Here is an 11,359-nt window from a genome sequence, read left to right as displayed (position 1 = left end):
CATTCAATACCAATAAAATTTATCAAACTGTCCTCACCGACTTATTCAATAAAAGTATTGATGAAGGAGTATATCCTGATACTAAAAGTTGCTCAAATTACTCCAATTTTTAAAAGTAGCTTAAGGAAAAATTGTTCCAATTACCGGCCTATATCACTTTTGTTCCCTTTTACAAAAATGTTCGAAAAATGCACATATGAACAAATGTACAACTTTCTAACAAAAAAGATCTGATCACACCACATCAGTATGGATTTAGACCGAAATATTCTACTTCGTTTCAAACGTATGTGCAACTTGTGCCACTTTTGCAGTGTATATACAACCTGCATATTTCGATATTTCGACCGTGTACAACTGCTCCCGCTTTAGGCAAATAAACCATCGATTGATTGATTGCTCGACAACTCCTAACAATAAGAGTCGTAAGCTTTGTCTGTAAAACCTGGGCTACTTTTGCTTCCCAGTCGCAACATTTTTTTATAGGTGCGGAGTGTTGTATCGTTGAATCCTTTGATTTTGTATTAATTCCAATTTTCTTCAATCGAATAAATACTATTTTTAGTATTAAAAACATCTGGCAACACTGGCATGACCGAAAATGCTTGTCAGTGGATATTTAGAGTTACCTGTCAGAATAACTTGGTATTTATCTCCCAGCGGTTAGCCCCCCACAATCTTTCCAAGCAACCACGGTATCAACGACAGGATTCCGTGTCATCTGGGAGGAAGCCATTGGCTCGCCGGATGCCTATGTCATCACAATGATGGATTCGAAAAATGAAACAAGGTAAAAAATGTGCTGGGAAGACCCGCTCTCGATTTAAGCATAAACGTGCAAAGCTCCATTTGATCAGCTAGCTGAGACCCTCACATGGCGTTTTGAGATTGCTATTCAAGGCTGATAGCTAGATGGATTTTATTTGTAACAATTTTATTCGCGGTATTGGCATTTGCATATTAAATATTGTTGTTTGCCTCCGCTATTGCGTAGCTTGAGCAAAACTAATGAAATGCTTAGTAGATCTTTTGCGTGTAGATGGGCAAAGCCTAATGTTCGGCGCAGTGTGAAACTTCCATTTTTATAATGCGGGCGAACAACCACATCCCGGCGCAGGCACTTTGAATAATTTAGAAGCGGCGACTTGACCGGCATTACTGTGCTGTGCAGCAGTAGATGTATCACAGCTTGCCTGGTTGGACATGCCACTGAGAAAAGTCACAGAAAAATATGTTATTCTTATATCAAGCCCACTCCATAAATAAGCCTGCATAAATTTATATTGAGTGTCAGGCATTAAAATTTGTAATAATTTACAGTGTTTGGTCGTCAGCCATAAAACTACCGTAAACTTTTTTTTTTCATGATATTCACCTATTAAACTAATTGTTTTTTCCGGAGGTATTTCTTTGCGGTAACATATTGGTCGATTGATTTACATGATTTAATCAATTGGATACGCATTGCCCATGCGCAGCAGAACCCGCATCTGAAGAAGTTAACGTTATTTTGCAGAAAAGTTTATAAATTTCAAAAGGACGCAAATCACACTTTGTTAGACGGTTTGGTCCCTGGAGAAAAGTACATCGTGTTTATTGTGACGCAACAAAGCGTCAACGAAAGCGCTCCTTATGTCATTCATCAGAGAACACGTGAGTATAAGGATGTAGAATCAACCACAGTAGTTTCAAAAGTTAACGAATGAACAAACGGTGCATGAAAGTTGAAACGGCTTTTATTGGTCTGTGGGAATAGTCAAGTCAATTTATTTGGCTTCAATAGCTCACCGAAACGCGAATTTTCATGGCAATCGCAGGATGCTACAACATGGTTTGAAGCAAGACAATATACACACGCTTTGCCAATGTGCGAACTGGAGGCAGATTTAATCTAATTCGATTTTGAGCTCTAAACTAAATTTACTTTGTAGGCAATCCCTTGAAATGAAAGTATTGAGAATCCAAATTGCCAAAGTGTCATTCAGTCATTACTGAATTTCAAATCATTTTTGCAAAACTCCTAATTTTCAATTTTTTGTCGAATTGAAAACGAATTAAAAAAACACCCATTTGCTAATACTAACCAGTAAGTCATATTGTGTACAATTAGCCTACCATACTCAGCTTGCGTTGACGATAATTGTTTTCGATTGCAGCGACTAGTTTACACATTTAGATAGATTTTGCATTAAAAACAAAAAATGTGATGTAGTCTCGTTTTACGTAGACGGCATAGTTAGCTTACTCAACATAGTGAACCATGTGTATTGAGAGCACGTTTAGGGGCGTACACAGGATTTTGTTACTGATGGAGAGGGGCCTTCGATATAGCCTACTGTAGTTAGATTTTTTTATCAAAAGTAGCCTAATGCTACTTCATAATCAGACTGAGGCTTAAGGTGGCCAATGCTGTTTGTTGGTGAAATATAAACTCTCAGGGTCTTTGTGTATGTCACTGTACTTTTGGATTGAATTATTAGATATGTGAATATGAAAAACATGATGGTAGACCTAAACGGATAAGTAAATACAGTAATAATTCGATTAACAGGCAATGTCTTCAGACTAAAGCATAAATCGAACCTTTTTGTGAAATTTCAAATATCGGATACAATTTATTACAGTACTTTAAATAAAAATTATCGCAGTCTGAACATAATAACGAAAATAGAAGGCCTGCCCTATAGGGCCGTGTGAGCACCATGTCGCCCCTCTCTCTCCGAAATTTACTTGTGAGCCTCTACTTTCTAGTAAAGGTGCCGTCGTCGTCGTCTTGTGAGCCTCTGGGGCCGAAGGTCTATCCTTTTACCACCCCAGATTCACGATGTTCCCGGACTACACTGGAAATCTACTAGAGAGCAGCCATTCTTTGGTTTCATCATCCATGGCACGCAGACCTTCCACTCCGTTAGGTGGCTTGAAGATGGAACAGTCATTGATGATGTGGTCTGCGGTCTGTTCCTCGGCACCACATTCACAGGAGGAGGAAGAGGCCATTCCCAATTGGTGCATGGTTGAGCGGAAAAGCCCGACGCCCGTACGCAGACGGTTGAGGCGCACCCATGCCTGTCTTGGTAGTGTTAGGCCGATGGGGCGTGTGTCGGCGTCGGGGATGAACGAATAGAATCTGGTGGTGCTTGACTTCCATTCAGAACTCCATTTATGGTCCGCTCAAGTAGCCGCAGAGATGTCTTGTACATCAGCTTCGTTGATAAGAAGTTGAGCGGCTGGCACGAATGGGTGTCTTGATTTCAGTCGACTGGGGTGCTCGTTTGGGAGAGCAGAGATCTTGTGGTGGAGAAGGTGGTTAGGCTCCAGTGCCCGTCGACCGAGGGACAGAGTGGCTTCTTTGTAACGAAGCTCAGTGGGTTGGATGCCAGCGAGAATGGGGAGATTGTCCAATGGCGTGGGACGCAGGCATCCGGTCACTGTGCGCAGGGTGCTGTTTATGGCAGTGTCGATGTTGTGGCAGTGGGCACTGCGACACCAAACAGGTGCACAGTACTCTGCTGAAGAGTAGACAAGGGCTAAGGCTGCTATACGCAAAGTGTCAGCCCTCGCCCCCCAGCTAGAACCTGCCAGGCGCTTGAGTAGCGCAGCGCGGGATGTGAGTTTCTTGCGCAGTGACACCAAATGGTGGCGGTATGTGAGCGATCTGTCCAGTGTTACCCCAAGATATCTTGGTTCGGGGTAGAAGGACAGAGATTTTCCGCTGTTCTGGACGTGCAGCTCACGATCAGCTTCCCGATTGTGGAGGTGGAAAGCTGCTGCCACAGTTTTGGTTTCGCTGAGTTTCAGTCGCCAGTTCTGGAGATACGGTGAGAGAGTTTTCATGTCCTGGCTCATGGCGTCTTCTAGATTTTCCCACAACTTTGTTGAGTGAAGAATTGCCAGGTCGTCCGCATAAGCGTATTTTGCGGAGACCGTAGTTGGCAGGTCGTGGGTGTAGATGTTGAAAAGAAGTGGAGCCAGGACCGATCCCTGTGGACGCCGTTTTTCAGGCGTCTCTGTCTGCTTCGCCGTGAGCTACCAGTGGTGAGGGTGAAGCTTCGATTCTTGACAAGTTCCATGATCATATGAACCATATGTCGGTCAGGAAGCAGGCGAAGCAGCTTGCAAGTAAGGCCGCGATGCCATACGGTGTCGTAGGCAGCTGTGATATCTAGAAAGACAGCGCCTGCCTTCTTTTTTGCCTCAAAGCAATCCTCGATGTCTTGGGTTAAGAGTGACCTGATCTACAGTGGATTTTCCGCGCCGAAACCCAGCTTGATCTTTTGGAAGGAGCGGGTCAATGATTAGGTTGACGCGGGCATAGATCAGTCTTTCAAAGATCTTAAAAGGAACACAGAGGAGGGATATCGGACGATAACTCCTTGGGTCCTCTGGTGGCTTGTGAGGCTTAGGGATCGCAACTACTAAAGCTTTTCTCCAGATTTTTGGGATTGTGAGGTGGTGCAGGCAGGAAGAAAGGAATCTACGTAACCAGGACTTTAGGGCATGGCCAGCATGGAGCACAAGCTCAGGGCAGATCTTATTCGGCCCTGGAAACTTGTGTGGTTTCACTAGGCGAAGGGCGGTGGCGAATTCCTCTGGAGTGAAGTCTCCAGAGATTGTTTCTTCTTGTGGTGTTTCCACTCGCCACAGGGCAGATACTTCCTTGGCAACAAGGTGGGATGCCTTGCGGTCCTTTGTCTTGTAAACCCCGTTCTGCACTAGTTGGGAAGCGATGGAATTAGCAGAAACGGGGCACTTACGAGGGGAGTTTGCTGAGCGCCCAGTGAGGTTGTTGACGATGCTCCATACTTTGCGGCTTGAGTGTGAGAAGTCGATGGTTTGGACAGCTTCGTTCCATCGCTCACGCTTCTTTGTGTCCAGCCGCTCAAGTAGTCTAGTGGCGGCGGTGTTAGAAGCAGCACCACTTGTGGCGCCTAGGTATGAGCGATAGAGAGCTTCACACTCAGAGTCCCAGCATGGTGTATAACTGGTTCGATGGCCACGTGGTATTGTGGCCTTTGCCGCAGTTATTATGGCATTGCAAAAGTCCTGGTAGGCCTATGCCTCGTCTGTGTTGCATGTTTCAGTCGATGGTAACTTTGCAGCAGACTCATTGGTCAGGAGGCTGTATTGATTCCAATCGGCTTTTTTGAAGTTCCACCGCTTCACCGGTGAACTCGGGACAGGAGCCACAAGTTTTGGGGCGATGATGAGGGACGGCCGATGTTGGGACCGCGGGAACTTCTCAAGCACACGTTTGTCTGGAAGAGAGCTGTCGACGCTCGCGAAAGCCAAGTCAGGGTCTATCCCTGTTCCCCAGCGGCCGGAGTGGAAACTGGCTGGTTCCTTTGGATTGAATAGAAGGGCAAGATGGTTTGTAGAGGCCCAGTCAGCCAGCAATTCTCCGTCGCTGCTTGTGTTGCTGTAGCCCCAGTCGATGTGCTGGCAGTTGAAATCGCCAGCGCAGAGACTGGGGAGGGGAACGTTGGAAGGGATGGTGGCAACATTCGCGAGGGTGGGGGTTTGTAGATGTTGACGATGTTGTAGTCTGAGATACAAATGCACACCCACTCAATCTCAGCATCAGTTGGAGATTGGTCGACAAAAGTCCACTTCAGGATCTCATGCACAAACGTGGCAATGCCGTGCTTCCTGCTTAAGGTACACCCGGCTAGCGTGTAGTTGGGAATATCTAGCCTATCTGCAGAGGTGCAGTGGGTCTCTTGGAAGAGGATGACGAGTGCCCGGTTGGTATGGGCAATCTGCTCCACAACTTTGATCTTGTTTATTTACTGTTACTAATTTAGTTACTAATTTAGTTACTAATTTACTGGTTTCGTTGATTTAAAATAATCATTCCAAATTTTTTTTTTTAAATTAAAAAAAAAAATCCAAATGATGATCAACAATACAAAACCGATAGATGTAGCGTAAACTATAAATATACAGTAGCCTAGTAGTGCGTGCGCCACCATTCACAATGTCACTAGGTTAGTCAACATATTATTACCAGACTTAGCCTATTGTGTTATGCAAGAAGAACACAATCGGCAACGTTTTTGAAGCCTCTGGTATGACCCTATCTGGAATCGAATAATGATATTATTTGCATTGATGCATTAAAATATGTAACAATGTTATGAATTTATTTATTGTCGCTCTACAACAGCTAAGGTCTTTCAGCGACTTATTTCTAATTTTATATCCGGTTTACGATGTCATCACATTATTACCCGACTTGTCCTTACAGCGTTATGCAAGAAAGAACACAATCGATACTGTTTTTAAAGTCTTCAGTATGACCCGACCTGGAGTCGATCTCAGATCTTCCAGCGCTACCCAACAAAACATAATATGCCGTGTGTGATGTAGCGATCGTCGGCGCGCGCCACCATCTTTCTTGCCGACGGCACAGTTGCCGATTGCTTGACTTGACTTGTGTTTGTTTCTTTCGTATTGATTTATTCGTTGTATTCAGACCAGTTCAGTGGCCGAGTAGTTTCACCGTCGGCTGTGGTGCTGGTAGATTTGAGATCGATTAGAGGTTGGGTCAAATCGAAAAATTTTAAAACGGTACCGATTGTGCTCTTTCTTGCATAACGCTGTGAGGTTGTAGGCTAATAATGTGATGACATCTTGAACATGATATAAAATTAAAAATGAGTCCTGTCGCTAAAAGACCTTAGCTGTTGTAGAGCCACAATAAAATAATATAAAACCTTAAAATTTTTATTTTTTGTTGTTGACAGTGTTGTAGTACAATCGGTAGCTTATGTAGAGTATTGCTTTGTTTCGTCACTTAGTATTTTATGTTATTGAATTCGATATAATCCAAATTGCGTGAAGGTGTTCATTAGCTAGTAGGCTACATTACATGGTAGCAATAATTCAAAACTGTGTTACTCTTAGAAAGAAGCCAAGTTGTAAAAAATGCCAACATAAAATACTCAGTGACAAAACTAAGCTATACTCTTTTTGCAATTTGGTAAGTTTCACCATCCCTGGTTTCACCATGCATTGCAGGTCCCTTACCGGTTGCACCCCAGCAGGTGATCGTGTCCTCTTCACTCACCACTCTAAGCATAACGATCAACCGATATCATCCAAAGGAATCTATTTTCGACGGATACGTGATCGCATTAAAAAGCGAAGGTGAAGTTATTTGTCTCCTGGTTGTATGCAGATACTTTTCCTTTTGTTCCTTCGTCTAACATGATGACTCTATGATTATATCAAACGTGAATTTCTACTTTTTCGTACTTATATTTCATTTTTTTTATAACTGCAATGGTTCTGAAAACATGGCCAGTCGATATCGCGTTATCCTCATGACTTTCATTCACATTTCTTCTACTCTCACACTATTCGTTTTGTTGCCTTCCATGCGGATTTCATTATGCTTTTTCACATACACAACTAATAACTTTCCAATTTATTTGATGCCTGCTCAGTGCCCGACTCTCAGATCTGTGCTTCACCCCACATCCACAATCTGGCTTCACCCCACATCCACAATCTGGCTTCACCCCACATCCACAATCTGACTTCACCCCACATCCACAATCTGACTTCACCCCACATCCACAATCTGGCTTCACCCTACATCCACAATCTGGTTTCACCCCACATCCACAACCTGACTTCACCCCACATCCACAATCTGGCTTCAATGTTTTTTGACGCTGGTGGTTTTCATGAAAATAATCTGATGCGTACTAATTTACCAATTCTCATTTCATTTCAATTCTTCTCTTCATCTTGTTTGCTTTGGCCAGATAGAATTTATTTATTTCTAGGGATCTTTACTCGTTTCTGCATTGGTGATACTGTAGTTCAAAGTTGCCATAAATTTGAAAGCCGAAAATTTTCTACCAGGCTCACGAAAGCACGTTTGTAATCATGCTTTATGACATCACCACCGATTTGGTGTCAGTTGCAACGAATGCAACCTGTAAAGTACGGAAAGTGCTTTCTAATTTGTCACGACAGCTTACAATCAAATTTTCTCCTCCTACTGTTCAGATCCTCCACAAGAAGTAACTTGGCTCATAAAGAAAAACGACACCATGTGGTGGGATCATGACGTCATCGAAGGACTCACACCAGGGAGGATCTATCAAGTGGTTGTTATGGCAACAAGCGGGGGTGTGCGGAGCGCCCCTGTTCGTATCCCCCCAGTCACCACCAGTGAGGGAATTTTGAATATATCACTTTGAATTAAGTTGGCCATCTTCGTTTTCACATATTGGAAGATGATGATGTCACGAGCGTTTTGACAATCCACTCAACAGTTTACTTAGAATTAACAGTTTTCATGTTTTTGTTGCTTCATCTTTTGTCTGTTTTTACTCAAAAACTTACAAAAAGCAAACTCCGTCGTCAAACTCATAACATCTTGCGATGCGTTTGCTAAGCTGCAAACCGAGAAGTACATGGTATGTTGCAATGCCTGGTGAAGATTGAAGGTGTGGCGTATCAAATGTGAAACATTAACATGAGATAGTTAATGTTAAGCGCACCGTTTTGCAATCGAGGATTACAGTGTCCTGCATTTGCAGTACATTAAATTTAATCATCTATAGATAGCCTACGTAAATTGAATCATTATTATCAAAGTAACCTTTGCAGCCTGTTTCACCCTTTGTGGGATGGTCAGAAGGTGCTTCTGCTTATTCAATGCAAATGTGGGTGAAATAACGCAGTTTTTATAAAGAGAAAATACTTTTTAGCCCGCACTGCTTACGATTTCAATCACAGAGAAAAGACCTTTCTGTGTTTCAGTTCTGGCTCCACCTTCCAACTTGAGGCTGAAGTCACGTGATATAAGATACTTGCGGCTGCAGTGGGATGCTGCTCCAGGTGATTTCGATCACTACCTTGTCACATGCGAGGGAGATGCAGGCATCAATTGTTCCTCTCAGTTTATGGAGGTGGAACACAATCTTGAGGTCACTTTCAAAGATCTTCTTCCGGGAGCTCTTTATCATTTTACAGTGGAAGCTCAAGATAGAAAAATGCGATCTGAAGAGGCCAGCCTATCAATACGCACGTGTAAGCCACTGTTGTCACATATTACCTTGTCAACGATCTTTGCAATTGATACCATTGCAAACGATCACAAACAAAAGCATAAAACTTATAGCGGTTTTCTAAAATGTGAGTCACTGCTTTCAAATAATTGTTTAAAGATTTGTTGTAAAAAGATGAACAGCTGAACACTCAACCACCCTCTAACATGTTGTATGTCAGCATTTCAAGATAGCACTTAAACAGTTTCAATTTCCAAACTGTGAGCCATAAATATTATTCATGAAAACTGCTCGTAGAAAAATATTTCCAAGGAGCAGACTCCACATCACGCCCTACCAGATGAACATTTGACCTATATGTCAGATAAATGTGAAGTCTGGTTAAATAATACGTCATTTATCACTGGAATTAACAACTTTTGCAGTACCCGAGCCTCCAACAGATCTACGCATTGAAACAAGAGATCACTCATCCGTGACGCTTAGCTGGATCCCAGCCAATCACGTTTTAACTGGATACAAAATTGAGTACATGCCACAAAAAAGCGGTTTCCACTCAGAAGCGTCACCGAGTGATGGTAGTGTAGATATTCCGCTAGAGGGAGCGTCTCTTCGTACCTACGTAGTGGTAGACAATTTGATGGCAGGGGTGCTGCATGACTTTTCCGTGGCGACGGTAAGCGGGAACACAAGGAGCACATCGAAACATATTTCCTCTTCCACAAGTGAGTGGTTCAACGTCTCTTCAGAACTCACCTAAAAATATTGCTGTAGTCTTAACAGCAAGAAGCTTTGAAACAATCCAAAATTTCTCGTGATTTCTTCAAGTGGATGTTTCCAATTTAAGTTTTTTGGAAAAATTTGTTTTAAACAATAAGCAATAAACATGAGTACTTATAGGACCTCTACCGGTGGAATCATTGAAGGTGTTAGAAGTTGGAGAAACATGGGCTTTGATCACATGGAAGCAGGGAGGAGGAGCAGCAATGTACTATAAGGTCATAATATCACAATCTTATGATATTCTATTTTGTCAGATTAATTCGGAGTTTTTGTTTTGAATGAAAAAAAAATGTGGCACAACTTCTGCAACACATGATGACGTTTTAGTTTTTTGGCAATACAAGATGTGTCTGAAAAATTTGGCATCCAAAAGCAAAAGTGACAATTTATTTTTCGTTATGCACTGTCATACAATTATCGGCTGCGCGGCCGAATGATGAGAATATCTGCAAGAAGTTTAAATGGACGTTGGTGCGACGGTGCTCCAAAGCACGCAGTAATGTCTCGGCAAGACGCTTAAAACAAACAGAGTTTATTAACTTTCTATTTTCCATCATACGCAAATAAAAAAGTAAGTAGGTCGCAATGTTCTTTTCCTCGCATTAGTAAGAAGGAGATGTTGCTGCGTTTTTGAAGCCAGCAGTTTAATTCGTGGCTTAGTTGAAGACAAATGCATATCGCAGGTCAGGTTCACAGTTCAGTTTGTTCCGAGCTTGTTTCTACAACAGTGGTTCTTAACCTTTCTTCTTTCATGTTCCATTTTTGATGCACAAAAGTTCTGTAACTCATTAACTTGTTATGAAAGGAAAAACCTACAAAATAGGTTTGAAAACAAAAACAGCTGAGCATAGGTCTATTTAAAGCAGATCATTTATCAACCGAGCAGTAGGTCTTGTGAGATACTTTCTCCTGACCATTATTGATCAACTTGAAGTTAGTCTACACTGGTTCTCAACATTTATGCCGTCTTTCTCTTTGGAAAGCCTTCAGTATTGTCAATACCTCCGCACAATAATTTACAAAAATAATACTAAAAATAGATGTGTAAAAGTTCAGGTAGGCCACAGTAGGCACTTCAAGGGCGGTTTTCCGTACAAACCAGCTGGTTGTAGCCATGTGACTCAGCACGTGATATTGTGAGCACTCTTCTGGAAACAATTTTGATAGAAAGTAAATTAAGTGAACGATTCGCCGTAGGCAGCGTGGCCTCGCGGTTTGAGGTTTAGAAAAGTATTCGCTTCAATGGCCTGGGTTCGATTCTCATTCCTCTCCTTTCACCTTTTCTTCTGTATAATTAAGAACTTTCAAAGCAAGAATCAACTGAATTGAGCGTGAGAAAGATCTCAATGGCTGCAGTCAGATGAGTTCATAAGGAAAATTGTCGTATCTTTCCTGTTGGCAAGTTGGCAACTCGTTGGCAACTCGTTGGCTTAGAAAAACGTCATGTGTCGAAGTGTCTACCTACTGTAGGTCCTAGGCTACCGCTTTCAGTTGTAGCTTGATTGTAATCACAAAGTAATCTATTACATTATAAACTGTTGTAAAAATCCAAC

The sequence above is a fragment of the Aplidium turbinatum genome, chromosome 12, assembly GCF_918807975.1.
Source record: "Aplidium turbinatum chromosome 12, kaAplTurb1.1, whole genome shotgun sequence".
Lineage (NCBI taxonomy): Eukaryota > Metazoa > Chordata > Ascidiacea > Aplousobranchia > Polyclinidae > Aplidium > Aplidium turbinatum.
The sequence above is the reverse complement of the archived record's forward strand: the minus strand, read 5'-3'. Positions refer to the sequence as shown.